This window comes from Lycorma delicatula, chromosome 8, assembly GCF_047948215.1.
Source record: "Lycorma delicatula isolate Av1 chromosome 8, ASM4794821v1, whole genome shotgun sequence".
In the NCBI taxonomy this organism is placed as follows: domain Eukaryota; kingdom Metazoa; phylum Arthropoda; class Insecta; order Hemiptera; family Fulgoridae; genus Lycorma; species Lycorma delicatula.
The window spans coordinates 54,133,538-54,146,360 of NC_134462.1; the positions used below are offsets into that span (position 1 = coordinate 54,133,538).

Genomic DNA, 12,823 nt, shown 5'->3' on the forward strand with positions numbered 1-12,823 from the left:
TGAGAGGGGGAAAAAAAATGGCTGCTGTAGTGTAGTTAATTATATTTTTATAAGTATAGAAAAAAAATCATGTCCTGTACTATTGTTTAGACTAGAGAATAAATCTGTGTTGTAATGATGTAACGATTTAAAAAAGAATGCCCTTACTTAATGTTCAAGGACAAAAATGAGTACGTGTCATAAGAAATAAGATATAGAGCTTACAATAAACAACATATGAAAAGTGCGAAGGGGCAAAATGAAAAGGAATAAGTGGGAGTAGAAAGAAGAGAAAAAAACAAACTATAAGTTTATTCTTTTAACTGTTTTGCAGTAGCAATTGTTCAGCGGTGCGATGAAGAAATAAATCAACCCTTGTAGAATATTATTTTAAAAGTTACCTTATTCGCAGATGCACGAGCACAGGCATTCATATAAATAATTTTTAGATCATAAATAATTAATACATTTTAAACACAAATATTTTTTCTTTTGTTATATGGGAAAATAGTGTTTTTTTACTAAATAGTTATATTTTAAAATAATATAATAAATCTAAAAATATTTTAGGAATGTCGGATTATATTTCACTTTTATTTTAGTGCAGTTTAATTAAAAACAATTCAGAAATATAGACAATCAATACAGAAATCATATTATTATTAAATATTCATAATAATGATTGGTAAAATGCAACATCTATCTACAATATGGTAAGTGTTTAATTAAATTGTTTACTTTTTGGTACACTTAACTAAAAATTATTTTAAAAAAAGATTATCTTTTTTTTTTAATTAGTGATACGATCATTATCGCTCCGCTGATCTTCTTGGCAGAGCAGTAACGTTTCAGCCTTTCACTTAGAAGGTCCCAGATCGAATCTCATTCAGGCATAGTATTTATTATATACAATACAAATTTCCATTTCATATTCCCACGCAAAAACTTCTAACGTGATGAATTAATCATCTTAAAATATGAGTAATAAATAATTAACAAGATCTGTTATTACAAGAACTTTCGAAACTAACAGAACGATTTCAGACCTAACCTAACAGGTTAGGTCGTTCTACTAGGTAGAATGGCTGAGTATTTAAATTATAAGACACTGAAGCTGTAATATGAAAATAATCCACCTTAAAAAATACACAATTATAAACCACAGTATTTTTTTTTACTTAGAAATTGTAATTCATATTTTCATTATAACAGAAAATTAAAAATTTATCCAAATTAAACTTACGACCGATTAAAATTTATTCTTAACCTAACTGAAAGTTAGAAACATGATTTTTACGAAACTTATGTAGTAAATAATATTAACAAATAAAATAATAAATTTAAATATAATCTTACCTATAAACCGTACCATTATAAAAAAATAAGGTTATCAGAAAGCAATGTTTTAAAAAATCAGAAAACATCTACGCGGAGATATAACGTTTTCCTTTTATCGGGGATAAACAGCAGACTGTAAAACCACACTACGCCAATTTGAATTTTTCGAATTTCTTCAACGAAATGTTCCAATAAAATGTATTTTATGAATAATTTATTTTAAATTTACTCAATTTAAAAAAAATATATATTATGTCTGAAAATAGTTTATAACCAATTCGTTTTATATTTACCAATTTTCATTGGTATTAATTGAACAAATAATTACTTTTTCCGTCTTAGAGAACATAAAATATTTTCAAATTTTTTTTCTTACTTTTTCTAACTAAAAAAATAAATATCGGTGCAAAAAACAAAAGTTAGTTTTGCAAATTACTATTCAAAAAAACTTCCGTTAATTTTCAACTAGATTGGCAATTCTGATGACGTATGTTATTTTTATTTAATAACTAGCAGACCCGGCAATGCTTCGCTATTGCTGTATATATATATATATATATATATATATATAGAGAGAGAGAGAGAGGGAGAGAGAGAGTTTAAATGAACACAATTGAAAATTTGATAAAAAAATTAAAAATCTGAACTTCACAAATTTTACCTTTCATTATTCTCCTTCCCCTTTTCCCTTTCCAACTTCTCCCTTTCATCCTTCTCCCTCAACCCCTCTCCCAGTTTCCCTTTTACCCTTTCCCGTTTTCCCCTTTTCTCTTTCCACCTTTTCCCTTTTGCCCGCGCGTAAATAGGTCCATTAGTTTTTTGGTCTTTAGCGAACACACATACGAACATGCCTTTTATATATATATATATATATATATAGAATAAAAAATTCTGTTTGTATATTTGTTTCGTAAATATCTCGACACCTGCTCCACCTAGCGGGTATAGTTTTTGCAAAAATAGTTCTTTTCACGTAACTAATATTCATATTCTGAATATGAACCAAATCGGTCCATAATACAATTTTTCGAAATATCTCGACGCCAGTGCCACCTAGCGGGTCCAAACTAATTCAGAAACCCCTGGCATGCGTCCAACTATTCCCCAAATTAATTAAAATGAAATATTAACTAAAATGAATTTTGTTCAGGAAAGAACTATAAAATATCTCACTAGTTTCAATAATTTTATAGGAATAGCTTAAATTTTCTATTACACCTGGATACATTATTTGTATAAAGAGTAAATGCAATTTATATATATTGGATATATTTGTTCTTACGCTCGGCTAGCTTTAATTGTCTAATGAATAGAAATGCAAATATCTTGGTAGACTGAATATCTTACAGGAACTGTTTGATGTATTGAATACTTTAATTATTATTGTTGAAACTGGAAATATTTTTATATTTTCTGTTATTTTTTTAGAAACTGTATTAAAAGAAAAATTTGTATTAATTACTTTTGAATTAGGAAAATGATAATGTGCAGTTCTATATCATATTTAGAATACATGTTTTTTTTTTAATTATTATACTTTGCTAGATATTTTGCTAGTAGTTCTGGAAACTTCCACCAAATTTCCAGATCATCCGGTAAAAAAAGTAAGTTGAGAAATGTTAGTAACTGATCATGAGCATCAGAACCAGTAGATTGCTACCTAATTTAGCACCTGAGAATTTGGGTGCCTTGTTTACTAGATTAATGGGATTACTTGAAATTATATTATAAGTTTCAATTATATTTAGCTTTCTTTTAATTTTATATAATTTCTATCATTTTATCTTTCTTTTCAGATTATAATAATTGTGTTAACAACCACTAGAACAAGCAAACGTTTTATTTTTACATAATGTTTGAACCAAATCTTACTGAACATCCATGCATCTTCAGATCTATGTTGTTCAATTTGTTGTTTTGGCTTATATTATCCAATTTCTTTTTTTTTAAATTTTCTGGAAAATTCTATAAATAAAAACCAATTACCACTTATACTAATATTTTCCGTTATTGCAAATATGTTAATTTATTTCTCAAGAGATTATAATATAAAAAATTATCTTTTATTTTAATTAATTACAATAAACTGATTAATTAATTTAATTAAAGATAATTTAAAATTTATTTTCATTTCTATATTTCTAAATTTCTCCTGGATGTCAGTTGTAGTTAACTGCATTCATTTTCAGGTCGCTTGATTGTAGCCTGATAAGATATCTTTTGTAAAGTTGTTTTATTGTATGTATCAGCCAATGCTTTAGATATGTTTTCTAAATTTTTTTCAGTTCACTAATAGACATCAACAGAATATAATCCACAAATATATTCAAATTCAAATAAAACTTGTTCTAATTTATTTTCCATAATTTGGTTTGATCCATTACTATCAGATTAAATCTTTAGTGAATTACCCAGCCACACACAAATCTCTCAATACTGCAATATATTAAAAAACAAATGTAATATTTTTTAATTATCTTCAAGCAAGTGCACATTATTTATTTTTTATTACATGAGTAACTAAGTTGAAAGAAAAAATAAGTCCATGGAAAACATTATAGTATAAAGGGTAGTTGGTTTTTATTTATAGAATTTTCCAGAAAATTATAGAAAAAATAAATTCTACTTTCTTTAAATTACTCTGATTTTCATTTTTTCTGTTTTTTTCCTAAATGAATTTTAGTTTGTGCTTTAACATATCTTTTATCTAATTCTTAACTTTGATAGATAAGGTTTTTGGTGGATAAGGTACTGTTGTCCTATTCCTCCCTTGTCACTAGATTCATGTCATATAGCTAGTTAATTATTTTAAATAAATTTTTCATTGAAAGTATTTATAATATTTCAGTCTACTTTTTCTTTTCCATTACAATTATTTTATTTTATTTATTTCATTATGTACACAGGCATTTGTGAAAGTCTGTTTAAATGTCATGTAGGAAGAAATGTACAACTCCACTTTATATTTATCGCTTTAAGCAAGTAATCAAATGACCATATATTGTAAGAGTACCATTTATTTTTCTATCATTTAAATTTATTATTGCCAACATGAATACAGTCTACATACTTTTAAATATGTTCTATTTCTAATGATATTATCAGACAGCTTGAAAAAATGTGAAAATCCTTCAAAACTATTAAGAATTAAAAAACTTGCTTTGAAAATATTGAAACATTTTCATTCAAAGGATGTTTCCCAATAAAATAGATCATGAGTACTACACTTTAATTTTGCTCTTTATATGAGTTCTCAGAAAATGTATTGTAAATAATAGATTTAAAAAATATTAAGTATTATTCTCCTAATTTTTTAATTAAATATTTAATTTTAACCTCTTTGGAGAAACATAAATGTTTGTACTTTATATTTCATATACATATTATGTTAGCATGCTTTTGTTTGGTCTACAATAATTTTAATAATATACATATAATAATTATGTAGCTTATAATAGGAATTTACTTTTTATATAGCTTAAAAATATTGCCTGGAATAACTGCTTTATCATAAAAAAGTTAACATTTGCCACCTATAACTAACATTAACACTAATATTAACATAACTTATTAATACTAATTATACAAACTAAATAGTTCATTCGTAAAACTGGTGATGGGTCTTTTATTATTCATTCTACTGTTTTTGTGTTAAATATTTAAGTTTAAGTGTAATACAAATGGATTATGAAGTGCTAAATAGAAATGTGTCTTCAAAAAGGTTAAATTAAAATATAATTGATTTTAAGGAAAAGGGTAATGATAATTTATTATTAAATGTTTATAAAGTACTAAACAGGCTATTTATACGAGGCATATTCATAAAGTAAGGGCCGTCGGCTTATATTTAAATATCATCGCGTCTGAACACAGATTCACGTATGCAGGGTCATCTATCGGCTATTTACGAAGCCACTGTAGTTGTTTTTGATTTAATAGCCGTTTGCCTGCCGGTAAATGCAGATCGCAATGTCCGCGACAATCGTTTCTCCCGCCAGCTGTGAAGTGCACGCTTTGATTCAATTTTTGTGAGCAAAAGGATCTTTAGCTGTTGAAATTCATCGGGAGTTCTGCCTAGTGTATGGATCTACAGTAATGATTGAAGGAAAGGTTAGACAGTAGTGTTGAGACTTTAAAAGTAGCCGCACAAATGTGCATGACGAAGAGCGGATTGGCAGGTTCAGTATTCAGACCGACGAAATCGTTGAACATGTGAACCGAAAACTGCGATTGATCGGCGATTGGTGTTCTGGTTGATGAATTTCCGCTTGTTGGACGCACCTCTATCTACACGGTTGTCACAGAAAGCTCGGATATAACAGATTGTGTGCAAGGTGGGTGCCGAAAATGCTCACCGGCCAACACAAAGAGTAAATAAAATGAGCAGTGGACGAGCGATTTTGGGTCGTTATTGACGAGATGGAGATGATTTGTTTTCCCACATTGTTACGGGTGACTAGACTATATCCTACACCAACGCAGAGTCGAAACAAGAGTCAATGCAGTGGATTCATTCAAGTTCCCCGAAACCGAAAAAAATTAAGCAATCTCCGTACTCGAGTCGAAAACTGTTAGCTACCGTTTTTTGGGTCAAAAAGGGCGTCATTTTGGTTGATTTCATGGAACGTTGATCAACAATTACAGCTGACATGTACTGCGAAACGGTCTCCAAACTGAGACGTGCTATCCAAAATCGACGACGTGGGAAACTGTTGTCCGCGTAATCCTCTTGCAAGACAACATGTGTCCTCACACCACTCCATTAACCAAGAAGAGGATTGAAGATTTTCGTTGGGAATGTTTTGAACACCATCAATATAGTCCCGACCTTGCACCTACTACTTCCTCTTCTTGCATTTGAAAACGTGGCTTGGTGGACAACGGTTTGAAAACGACGAGGAATTCAAGACTGCCGTTATCAAGTGGTTCAATTCCCAGGCGGCGAACTTCTATGCAGAGGATTAAAGAAACTGGTGGAGCGTTACGAGAAGGGCTTAGAACTGAATGGTGATTATGTGAAAAAGTGAAGTAGATATGTAGTAAACTAAAACAAAGTAAAACCCTTTTCTCACGAGTTAATTTTTTTTAATGCCAAACGGCTGTTACTTTTTTCTTATTTTACATCCGGGACCACCGTTAGGTATTGGTTCAGTGGATGAGGCAAATGATTTTTAGCGTGTGAAAATGCCATGCCTGACCAGGATTTGAACCCGAGACCTCCGGATGAAAGGCCGAGACGCTTCCACTCGAGCCACGGAGGCCGGCGGCCCTTATCTTATGAATATGCCTTGTACAATTTCATCAGTTTTCTTTAAGTTTATTATTTTCATTGCAATTTTATTTAAATAAAGAGAAATTTGTGATTTGTTAATTCGTATTATTGGTTTTTTTTCAATCATATTTGCTCTGTTTATGTAAAACAGCTGCTCTCATCTTGTTATTCTTTGTGGATTCACTTTTACTTTTATAATTATGTGAAGTAGTAATTTAGGGAATTACTTAATTAAAGAATAACGTTTATCAGTGTTTTTTACAAAATTAAATCCAAGATGTCCCTTTCATTATCTACTTATAAAAAAATTTAAGGATACAACTTTTCATTAGAGTTTTTTTTTTATCTTTCATTTAAAAAGATCTTCTATCTTCTATTTTAAACATCTGGCATTACATAAATCTAATTTTGACATCATCAAATGTAAAGCTAAACAGGTATTTGAAAGTATACAAGTATTCTGCATATAAACATCAAGGAATTAGACAGTCCTCACAGTATCGGTGAGGAACCACTTTAGTTGTGTTTCTAAGGCACTTTACTAATATTGATAACTTTTAAAGTAATGTTAAAACTAAAATTACTATACATTAAACCATTTGCATGTGCAAACTATAGATACAACCCCAATCCTCCATTTTAGCCTTCTAGAGTGTATGCCCAATCTTGTCTGCTGGTTATCCATTGTAATTATTAGTTTATTTCTATAAATGGAGATACTTTATAAATCATTTTCCCAATTCATTTAAAACTAAAATCGTGCACCTTCTCTTTTATTACATGAGATTAGAATTCATCATTTTCTATCACCTGATTATATTCATTCATTATATTCAATAATAAAATTAAATTTTTTTCTTTAATCCCGCAGATAAAGATAATTTCAATATTATATTCAGTATTTGTAATACCTAATACCCCATTTTCTGTTGGATTGTCATCAATCACCATTTGATTCTAGTTGCTATTCATCAGTAACTTCTTTTATTTGTAATTTACAAAATTCGCAGTTAAACATATAAAATCATTTACATTAAAATCATTTTTCTTTATCTTTGTTTCAGTAGTATAATTTATATAACTTTTTTTAATTCCTAACAGGACTGGCCCTATTATGCAGTGAAAATGCATTCTAAAGAAAATCATAAAAGAGGAAATCAAGAGACTTGGATAGCAATGCATACTGCTGCACAAGTACAAAAGGGGGAAAAAATATAGAAAATAGAAGTGAATACATTATGATTGAAAGCTCTCTGAGTATTTATTGCTTTAAAAGAGGTATGTTTTCATTTTAATTTTGATTCTAATATCAGAGTAATAAAAAAATCTGTTACAGGTTATATATAACTTCCAGTTCCTTAACAAATTTATTAAAATAGTTTTTTCATTTTGAAACAATAAAATCTTCTGGCATAGTATAAATTTTACTTTCCCCTGTTCAATATTGTAATTAGGTTTAATATTTAGCATCGCACTTTGAAAGATTAGCACAAAACAACACAGATTAGGGTAAATTATATAAATAACAAATTTGATATGCTGTGACACAGTTTGTGGTGCAATATGTTAGAATTTTCTTTTACAGTTAAATTTGGTATGTTCTGACACAATTCATGGTGTGTAGAGTTTCTTGCGTAACAGTTAGCAAACTTAATATGCTTTGACACAGTTCAGGGTGTATTATTTTAGAACTTTGTTTTAGACGTAGGAAATTTGATATGCTCTGGCACAGTTCAGGGTATATTATTTTAGATTCTTGCTCAATAGGTGGCAAATTAATTATGCTTTAACAGAGTTCAGTTCAATAAATTTAGAAGAAACAATGAATAGTTTGGATGAAGTCCTTTGCAAGAACTACCACATGAAAATAAACAAGAACAAATTGAAAGTAATGAAATGTAATAGAAATAAAGTAGATGGACCACTGAATATAAAAATAGGATGAAAAAAGACTATTAAGGTACAAGAATTTTGTTATTTGGTAAAGAGAATTACTAAAGATGGATGAAATACGAGTGACATAAAATACCGAATAGCATAGGTGAAACGAGCTTTCAGTCAGAAATTTAATTTGCTTACATCAAAAATTAATTTAAACATCAGGAAAGCATTTTTGGAAGTATATGTGTTGAGTGTATCTTTATATGGAAATAAAAGTTGGACAATCGGAGTATCTGAGAAGAAAAGATTAGAAGCTTTTGAAATGTGGTTCTACAGGAGAATGTTAAAATCAGGTGGGTGGATAAAGTGACAACACCTCTTCAGGTGTTGCGGCAAATCTATGACGAAAGAAGCATTTGGAAATTGTAGCTAAAAGAAGAGACACTTATAGACCACATCTGGAATAGTCACTTTGATATTGGAGGGATAGGTGGATGGGAAAGATTGTGCAGACAGGCAATTTTTGCAGTATGTAAAATAAATTGTTAGGGATGTAAGATGTAGGGTATATACTGAAATGAAATGACTGGCACTAAATAAGGAATCATGGAGATCTGCATCAAATCAGTCAAATGACTGAAGACAAAAAATAATAATTCGGTATACAGTTTTATAACATGTTCAGTATTATTATTAAATATTTTACACAAATTTGTGTTATAACAAAACAAATATTGTTTGATTATTCTGATTAAATAAAAATTTACACTCGCAAAAAAATTTAAGTATAAACCATGGAAACAAAATGAACTGCTCTGGTATTTGCCTTAGAACCAAGGAAAACCACAGTAAAACCTTAGTCAGAACATTGATGATATTTTCAAATGTTCAGTATTATAAAAAAATAAACATCACAATCAGAAATAATTACAAGTTCTTCCAATTGCAATGCAGTCTGAAATAAAAATCAATTAAAAAAGAAAAATATGCCACGATAAGATTGCTACAGCAAACATTTCAGCAATAATTATTTTAATTTTGCATTTCATGATTATAAATATAAATTACTTATATAAGAACAAGCTCTCCATTTAATATACTACAATTTAAGTTTTATTACCCTAGAGGCATTCTTGGGCAACATGAAAATTTGTAGTAGACAAATGTCTACTACAAATTTGTCTACTACAAATTTATTTGTAGTAGACTAAAAATATTATTTTTAGTGGTAAAAGAAATAACATCATAAATAAAATATTTTTCAACGTTAAAATATTTCTTAATATAAATTTAACACAACAAAATCATAAAGAAACTAACTATATAAATATAAAAAGATATTGTATTTGCATAATAATTAACAATATTATTTTCAATGAAGAAAGCAAAATTAATTTTAAATGTAAAATTAACTACATAACAATATTAAAACTAAGTGTTATATTATCTTAATGAAAAGTGTCTCTACAATATTTCGAAATAAGGATTTAAAATATTACAATACATTTAAGAATGAAACAAAAAAGGAATTAAAAACAAATTAAAATCATTTTTTCTTTTTACGCTGATTTTCTATATTATCTATAATAATAATTTACCTATAACTTTTTGCTTAGTAATTTTACATTTAAAGAATTTCCTAATGTTTATGCGTATGATGTTTGGTCATCATGAATGAAGCTGTATAAAATCTCAACCAAATAGAAGAGTTAAAAAAATAATAAAAATATAGACAATTAAGAATTTATATTTAATTAGATATTGTAAATACCTAATGTGTAAAACCGGTTTTCCTGGTTTCTTATACAAAGAATCTGATTTCCTTATATATAAAAAAAGTGATTTACTGAAATTACAGTACTCTTCTTACACCGACAACACAAATTTATCTCCCTTGATTACATGGCATAGTTGTAATTCTATATTTTCAATTCTTGCTCCCTTATTGCTTAAATCAAATTTTTATAAACATCTATCAGTTCAGTTTTCCTCTGTCAGCTCTATTACTTTACATTCATAATGTTTTTGCCACTTGTCAGAACTCTCTTCCATCCTTAACAACACTATCTCTGCACTTCTGCTATTACATTTCAGCTTTGTTTTCTCTAAAAATTTTCTTTTACTTCTGATTATGCCTGTTTCCTATAATTATTATTGTCATTCCTAATTTCTACATCTTTCAATCAATCTTCCTTAGCTGCTTTCTAGTTCAACTAAAAGAATTTAATTTGATACTATTTACTGCATCCTTGGTCTTCCATACTCCTGCTTCATTCATTTCTTCTAATACAACTTTTCTGCCTTTATTATTTCTATCTTTAAATTTATTCATTTGTTTTCTACAGAATCTACTTTTGAAATAAATTGTAAAGTTGTTAGTATTTAATTTGGCTTTTAGTTGCATCTTTCTCTTTTAATCTGTCTATCTCATTTATTTTTTCAACTGTTCTTTAATTATGTAATTTCAATAAATATCATTATAAATAGTTTGTTCATCACTAATCACCTGCAATCGGAGTCTGTATTTCATCTGCTCCTGGACATATTTTATGGTTTATAATTTAATTTAGAGATTTTTACACAACCATTAAAAAGATCCTTTCTTTATTTCATAATCTCATGTGTTTGTTTTGTGCTAAAATTTTTCTTAAAAATCAGTTTTTTTTAGAATTTAATAGTACATGTAATTTCAGGTGACCCCTCAAAAGAGTTATAATACTGCATTATTAATATTAAATATTTTTTTATGGAGCTCTGAGAGATAGATCTTGTAGTAAATTAGAATAGATTAATATATATTTAAATAATGAACAGTAACATAATGATGCTCACTCCAACTGATCGAAAAAGAAGCTCCACCATTATGCCATTGAAGTCCGGGGCCTTGCTCCTACCTAAACTACAGATAGCTTGACACAACTCGGCCTCTTTAATCTCCAAGTACAATGCATCAATTTGTAAAGATTTTAATGGTAACGTTATATGTTTTGATGATGTATTTGTTCAAGTTAGTAGTTATTCAAGAATATCAATCTGGATTAAATAAATTGTAAAATTTATTTCATTTTATTTTGTTGATACAATTTGAAAGTTTCTAACAATTCTTGATATTAAGCAAAATTTTTAGATAATTCTTCAATCTTATTATAATTACTTATTAAGAAAAGATTGAATCTTTAAGACACTAGAATGTGATTTTTATTTTCAGAGTGTTAAGAATAAGATACTAATTTTTTAAAATGCTGATTTTCTACTAATATTTTCATCTGATGGGAGTCCCTATAGATTATCTGAAATGCTTTAACATTATGATCTTTTCCAGCTAAATGTAAACAGTTAATGATAATGCTACTATTTCCAATTTATCACAATTTCCATCATTTTACAATAGGAATTAAATTTGTCAAATTATTGCTGCTGGTAAGCCATCAACTAATGTACAAGTCAAAATACTGTCAAATACTGAAGAAAACCTTAAAACTATGAAGTTTGAAAACAGGTTCCATACATTAAAAAATGAATGAATTTTTATTCTAGTAACTTACTGCACTATTATCTACCTGTTTTATGTCTTTCTGAGATCATGATGACACATAAACTTTAAACAAAACTGAATGTTTTGATTTTGTAGAGGGATCTATCTTCAAACTGATTTCACAATTGAATATAAACTACATAATCCTTTTGTGGTAGACTATAATCCAGGTATTATTCAAATTCTCAATTATGAAAGTTTTTGTGTGACTGTGTGGAGTAGGTTGAGTCAATTACATTACATAGTTAAAATTTTATGATTGTTATATCATTATATTAACCAATTACTGCCATGAAGTTAACTGACCAAGTTCAAAGATTACACAAGTTCCATAAAATAATTAGTTTTAAAAAAATCATCAATAAACTGAATAAAAAATAACTATTGTTATCTCTATATTAATGAAAAAATGTTCACTCTCTAACACAAACTATCTTCTTAAGGTGCTGCAACAATTATTCACAACTTTCTGAGAAACATGGGAACATTCCACAGGGAGAGCACAAGGTTCAACTGTAATCAACAACAGATAAGTGACATCAACTTAAAAAATTAATAGTATGTACAAAATCAAGGTATTTTCAAAATTTGAACCTTTAGAAGTTTAAAGATCAGGATCTTTTTAAGAGTACAAAACCACTTTACTACATTTGATTTGTCAACAAAAGAAATTTTGTTCTATTCTTTATGCGAGTCATTGTGTTTCAATTTCTTTGTTTTTTTTTAAACTAAGAAGGAAATAGTATGTCTTACTTTTTCAAATTATCATAATAAAATAAAGTGGGCAACAGTGTTTTTACAAAGCTGGTAATCATACT

General features: G+C 28.3%; 1 long non-coding RNA gene across 1 annotated transcript; it reads left to right on the forward strand.

Annotated features, from left to right (window-relative positions):
* The first annotated feature begins 553 nt into the window (after nucleotides 1-553).
* On the forward strand, nucleotides 554-12,539 carry LOC142329456 (uncharacterized). The gene is made up of 3 exons (XR_012757507.1): nucleotides 554-692; nucleotides 7,691-7,867; nucleotides 12,449-12,539. It is a non-coding gene; the product is annotated as an uncharacterized LOC142329456 (long non-coding RNA).
* The last annotated feature ends 284 nt before the right edge of the window (nucleotides 12,540-12,823 follow it).